This window comes from Apostichopus japonicus, chromosome 21 (genome assembly GCF_037975245.1).
Source record: "Apostichopus japonicus isolate 1M-3 chromosome 21, ASM3797524v1, whole genome shotgun sequence".
Classification (NCBI taxonomy): Eukaryota; Metazoa; Echinodermata; class Holothuroidea; order Aspidochirotida; family Stichopodidae; genus Apostichopus; species Apostichopus japonicus.
In genome coordinates this window covers 6,973,624-6,980,520 of record NC_092581.1, presented here as the reverse complement: position 1 = coordinate 6,980,520, position 6,897 = coordinate 6,973,624, and positions in this window count along the sequence as shown.

Below are 6,897 nucleotides of genomic sequence, written 5' to 3'. Positions count from 1 at the left end.
TATCTAATATCAAAATATTGACCAACTTGTTTTGTTTTGCCCCATATCTCCTAAATTGAGCATATTTTTCAAGATTTGACCTTTTGACCTAACGGTCAGATGTACTGTGACACACTGATTCCAAAAAGCAACATGACAAGTCTGTATGACCATCCTAACTGTACTTATTTATATAAAAAAATTGACCTCTGATAACTTCGCAAACGAAGGTCACACAGGGGTCAACCATAGACAATTTGATCGGAAGGTACCTTCGAGATCCGATTATGGCCACGAAAATTCAAATAACCAAAGAAACTAATAAAGGTCACTGAAGGTCAACCTGAGGTCAAAGGTCACCTAGATGCAGGTCGAATATTGGATGACAATAGCGTAACTCCCAAATTTGATGGACATTTTTTTCTCAAGTTATTGCAAAAATACTAGTTTTCGACCACTAATTGACCATTGTTGAACTTTGATCACATGACCTTTATGTTTGGAAATGATCCCTTACCCCATTCACAACTACTCCCAAAATATCAAACATGTCGGACCCTGTCAATGGGAGTTGTTGCTGTTTTCAATACTTTGGTTTCTGACCTCCAACTGACCTTGGTAACCTTCACAGGCACCAAAAACAATAGGGCACACCTTCTCACTATGGCGGATCTATATACCAAGTTTGAGTTAAGTGCAACTTTCCCTTGTTGAGTTACAGTGTACCCAAGCAAGAGTCACAGACGCCGAACAGACCCACATACACACACAAGCAGACACACACACACACCCATGCCAACCTGACTACATTGGTTCCTTGCTTTCCATTTGCTAAAGCAAGGAACCAAAGACTGAATCGCAGCAAATTGTCACAAATGTTTCATTTATTTTCAGTAAGGGTTGAGCATCCCACAGGATACATCCAAAGTATGAAATATCACTACAGGAAGCCTTTATAAATTATTGGTATACCAAAATTTTGACAAACCGGAAATCAAAACTCAATAAACCAAAATTAAATTTGAAGCTTTATGAATTATGGGCATGGTATTTTCAGACCTTTCATCATAATTATTATTAATATAGTTTTAAGACGTCATGCCGTTAATCTGCTGACCAACTCATCCTTTATATGTGCTTGTATTTCAAATGGCTGTTCATTCAAGGTTGGACAAAACAAACACTGTTCCTCATAGAATTATATTTAGCGAGAACGGCAATGTCAGATACAGAGAAAGTGAAGGCATTATAAGCAGAGAAGTATATATAACCTCCGTGTACACATCCGTATCTCAATTCGGCTGTGGATATTTATACAACTTTCATTCGGGTTTCAATTATTACGTAGCAAATATTTGGTAATACACTCCAGTACATTGCCGTACAGATAGAGTTCCACTAACGTTAAATGAATGCTCCACCTGACTCTGGATGTGTCTTTTCCGTAACATTCTATACTGCAAACATACGCAGCATCTATGTGCATGTCTGCACACTCTGATTGGCGGAAAGTTATTGAAAGTTCACAATTGCCAATCTTAAATAGTAATTCTGTCCCTGTGATCAATGGACAGGCGCGTAGCCAAGGGGGGGCGAAGGGGGCAGCCGCCCCCCCTTGAGCATGTTTTTATTATTTTTTTTAAATGTTTTTATGATATCGCTACTATTTTCAAAAGAGGAAATGCTAAGATGCAACTTACAAGGCCTGGGAAGTTCCATTACCAGCGATCTGGGAGGCATTTTCAGCCAAAATTTTCTTGTACGCTTTGCGCCAACTCATGGTGGCGCTAAGCTTAGATAGTTTGCAATGACGAATCTACAGTTTCGCCCCTCCCTTGGCAATTTCCTGGCTACGCGCCTGTCAATGGAGATGCTAGTTGAAGTGATAGTATTTACAGCTGATGAAAATGAACTTAAGTGGTGATTGGTTATGGTTACTCTTTGCTAAGTTCATCAAAATGTACTAGATATCAGCTTCTCCAGACTAACCATTGAATTAAAGTGTTGTTCCCTTCCTGTTTCATTGTATGCTTAACACATTTAATAAGAGCACTTGCATGTGTACGATATATATATATTATATTGTAGTATATTCCATTGCTTACTTAATGTAAGGTAATGTGTAATGTAAAGGTAGTCAGTATATAGGCCCCAAATTATAGCAAGCAATAATTGCTAAAAGTTGTACTTTCCTGGAGGTCTTTACTATCCAAATTGTTCACACATTTTGAAGGAAGATGACTGACTTTCCCAGTGAGAAAAAAAAAATCCTTGAAGGTTGTAATAAAAAAAGTTTAAGAATTTTGACCAAAGGTGCCTATAGTAGATTATTAAGTTCTACTGACTGAACGACTGTTCGGCAGAGTCTAGGTCAGTAACACTGACCCCATATATATATTATATTGCCCTGTAAATACATTACCTCGACTTGTGACTTAACCCTGGAATAGATTAGGCATAACTATCATCTCGTATGTTCTTTACTTATTGTTTATATGTAAATGCTCCACAACAAGTTACTACAGTGCCCATATTTAAATATCTAGTATATTTGGGGCCAATACAGCATACCTTTAATCTTCCAAAATAGCACTTTTACTACATAGTCTACATTACTTAAAGTGTCACACTGACTGGAGCAGCTCATTTGAAATCCTCCCTGTTTTAGCCAGACTACCATGGTATTGAGGGGCTCGTTTTTATATACGTACAGTATAAGAGTGTAGTATCATGGCATACCCTCTGATCCACAAAAAATGCAAGTAAAAAGTAACTAGTGTTCTTAAGAGAGTATCATACAATACATTGGTTAGCAATATACTTTTAATGGGTTGACGTATTTATTAGGTACAGTTTTTATTTTGCTAGTGTGTTGTGAAGTTCCTCAACCTTGAATAAGCTTTTCATAGGAATCCATTTTCAATTGCAATATTTCTGTTTGGGTCACATATATATGTGGCAATTTGGTGAATTGGAGTCTGCGGCCCATCTTCACTAGAATGTCCTGGTTAAGTATGACTCCAAGGTGATATTTGGGAGCTACATACATCTAATCAGTATAGTGTTGGGAGTTGATATCACATGAGTATCACGGTAGGTTCATTCAAGGAATAAATTCAAAGCTTACTAGAGAGGTTTCTACTTCCTACATGAACACAACATGTGTAAGGTTACCATGAATCACTTAAGAAAGTTAAGCTGTATATCATAATGATGCATTATGACAACCACCTTTTTTATGTATTCCAAACAATCTGTTAAACTTTCATCAATACTTGTTTTCTGTTTCTTCTTTCTGTGTGAGTTACTCATGACTTGTGTTAAGAAAATGTAACTCTGCAGCAAAGCAGAGCATATGAAAATTGACTTCAAGTGCCAATCCAGCAATGCATCAGATGACCATTAAAGAATGGACTTCACCTAGTGTCTGGTACCATAAACAAAAATTCAGAAGCAATTATGTGGCTCATAGGTATCTTGCAATGTATGGTAATATATACATCATGGGCTCTCTCTACATGCCAATGTGTTCACTATTTCTGATCTTTATTAACTTAGTAGTGAGAATATTGTATCCTTCAGCAAAATCATGTGGCTGCTGGGATACAAGTCACACTTCTGTTGAAGCAACTTGCCATTCCTTAAAAAAAACTATTTCTTAATGGTATGTTGCATTGACCTCAAATATGGTAGGTTTTCAAATATGGTCACCTACAGTAGCTTTGGTCAAACTTCTTCAACTGTTTTATTAGTAGTGTTCAAACGATTAACCTAATCGGAATTGGAATCGGTACGATTATTGCATAATCGGAACATAATCGGAATCGTTAAAAATTACGTGGAATACCAGTTATGTCATACCGATTATTCAAAAACATATGGAAGGTGAAAATATCATTATTCAAAAACATGTGGAAGTTGAAAATATCAACTGATGCATGGGCGTTTTAAGCATATGTTTTGTATTTTTTTATGATATCGCTAGTTATTTCAAAATAGAAAATGCTTAGATGCAACTTAAAAAGGCCTGGGAAGTGCCATTTCCAGCAATCTGGGAGGCATTTTCGGCCAAAATTTTCTTTTGCGCTTCGCGCCAACTTATGGTGGCGCTACGCTTAGATAGTCTGGGTACAAGCTTTGCCCCTCCCTTGGCAAATTCCTCGCAAGGCACCTGTCTAACCGTGTCACAATTTGTTACTATATATATGACCGAAAGTAGTTTTTACTTTTTTTTTAAATGAATAGCTAGACGGACCGCATCCGTAATGAAATTTGGTTGGAATCTTGTGTATGAGTGTAAGTACGTACAATCACGCACACATATGATCCACATCGATATGGGTTCTCTGGGTTTCCATTTGGCCTGTTTCCTACAAGATTTCTAACCGCAGGTGCTTAGCCAAGGGAGGGGGGGGGATGAAGGGTGGAGACCGCCCTCCCCCTCGAGCATATTTTTTTGGTATTTTCTATGATATCGAAGTTTTATAGTAGCCGTTATAAGAGGTTTCAATATTTTTACACCAATAATTTAACTGTGTCTGAATTTTCGAAAATTCTTTGAACAACATTCTTCATCATACTTCCCTCTACTCGTGCAATTTTGACCGGTCTGTTAGGGGTTGAGGGTTTTTTTTCTATATTGGTTGTCCATAGATTAAATTTTGTGCAACATTATGGGTATGTTTTGAAGTGAACTTATTATTCAAATTCTGAACAAACAATGGGCTTAAAACCTTGAAAAGTGGGGCTGACGGGTATTAAGGGGCATTACGTAGAATTACCTACAAAAGCAATGATCCACAGGAGATGCAATGAGGTCGAACATGATGTGTGACTGGTGACAATCTTGAAAAAAGGTATGATGAATGAAGAAAAAAATCTATTAGGTAAAACTTGGTTCTCAGGCAAAAGTGTACATCTGGTTGGTCATTTTCAAGCCCGAGAAGTGCCATTTCCAGTGATCTGGGGGGCTATCAAAGCCAAAAATTTTCTTGTACGCTGCGCGCCAACCAATGGTGGCGCTCCGCTTTGATAGTAATTTGCCTGCATCCAAGCAAATGTCCCCCCCAATATTTGAAACAGATCGCCGCCCCTGAACTGATGCATTAGGTTTGTTCTTTAACTACGAAATATTAAAATAAAGACACCCTCTATACGTCTTTCACAATGTAATTTCATCAAATTAGGCTGCCAGGGTTGCCGATTTTGCTTCCCTCGTGGTTAGTGTCTTCATATTTCTCGGCACAGTAAGCATGGCAGCAATACCAATTCCGCGAAATAACGAATGTGCTGGACAGGGTCGGAAATAAGCGGGACGACGGGCGATTCGCCCTCGCAAGTGCTAAAAAAGCCATCCTAAAGCACAATTACGAGTGCGAAAAAGAAAAAAAGAAATATAAGAAAATCGCCCTCGTTATATCAGGTGTCTGTGTAAAATTAATTGTGACATGCGTTTGCTTTAGCTAGGAATTGCAGCACGAATCGCGCAAATAGTTCTCACATCTCGCATCAAATTTGAAGCAGTGCGGGAGGGTCACGCACAATCACAGGGAAGTTCCCGTGGCAAATTACGGCCTCCACGAAGCAATTTCAGTACCAGCGAAAATAACCTAAAATCCCCACAAATCTCCGACCACATGGTAGCCTTACTTCACACTAAGTCAAGTGCATGGAAATCTAACCTTGTCATCTGTTTATTCGCTCTAGTTGTGTCGCAAATAAAAAATATCAATGGAAACTGCAATCTACGACCACATGTTAGCCTAACAACCACACTAAGTCAATGGGAAATGTAGCCTAACTATCGGTTTGCACAACAACAAAAAATGCGTAGCTTAGTTTACAACTCTCAATTTGCTGGAAATCGGCATTTGTTTGGAAGGTACTATATGTGCTATGTCTTATAGAGGGAATGTTATATTTTATATTGGAGTAGTTTCTAGTTGTTATTATTTCTTTACATCAATCTGGTATTACATTTTAGAATTATTTTAAACAAGTTACGATGGTACAATTTGCTTTTCAGTTTGATTGGCCTAAGCTTACATTTTCTAATTGAACCTGAATGGAGTTAAATAGGTAACGAAAAGGTATGTTTAACTTCAAGTTCGTAACATTTCTATTTGTTCATAAACGGTATAATACTGAAATTATGTACATTATATATAATGTCGGAATGAAGGCAATATGTACAGTAATTAAAATTTACACTTTGGTAAAGATTGAAGATGGATGGTTTGTCTGAGATACTTTTTGAGATGGATATTTTGAGTAACCATTCTCAGCCCATTTCAAGCCATTAACAGGTGACATTCACGTCGAGGTGGTTAGGCCATTCGCTTAGCACAGTGCTGACTAGGTAGGATGTCATATTTCCGTATTTTGGAAATTTTAAAAAAAAAAAAAACTTTTTTTTTCTTTCCGAGAAACTCCAGAGGTAATTTGGAACATACAAAAGGATACCTTAGAGCCTTGTATTAAAATGAAGCAAAAGGAAACAGGGGAAAATCACAAACATAATTGTATGTGTCAAACTTTATGGCCGATTTCGTATAAACGGGTTATTTTCTCATTTTCAAATAACAGGAATCGGTACGATTATGAAAAAAATAATCGGTAATCGGTATTTTCTGTTATGCATAATCGTTTGAACACTATTTATTAGTATCTTGGATGAAATTAGGCTCAGTGGGACTTTCAGTCATTTTGTGCGTTCATTTAAAGTGTATGACAACAATCTGGACAGCAAAGATCTCCAGGAATGTACTTTTTGAAACCTAGTTATTAAGCAGGCTATAATTTGTAACTGTACCTGTACCTGCTGTTACACCAAATTATTGAGAGAGCATGGATGAAACTCAATTTTTTTCTGTCTTTTGACAAACATTTGCATGGATATAATTAGCACAACAAGATTAT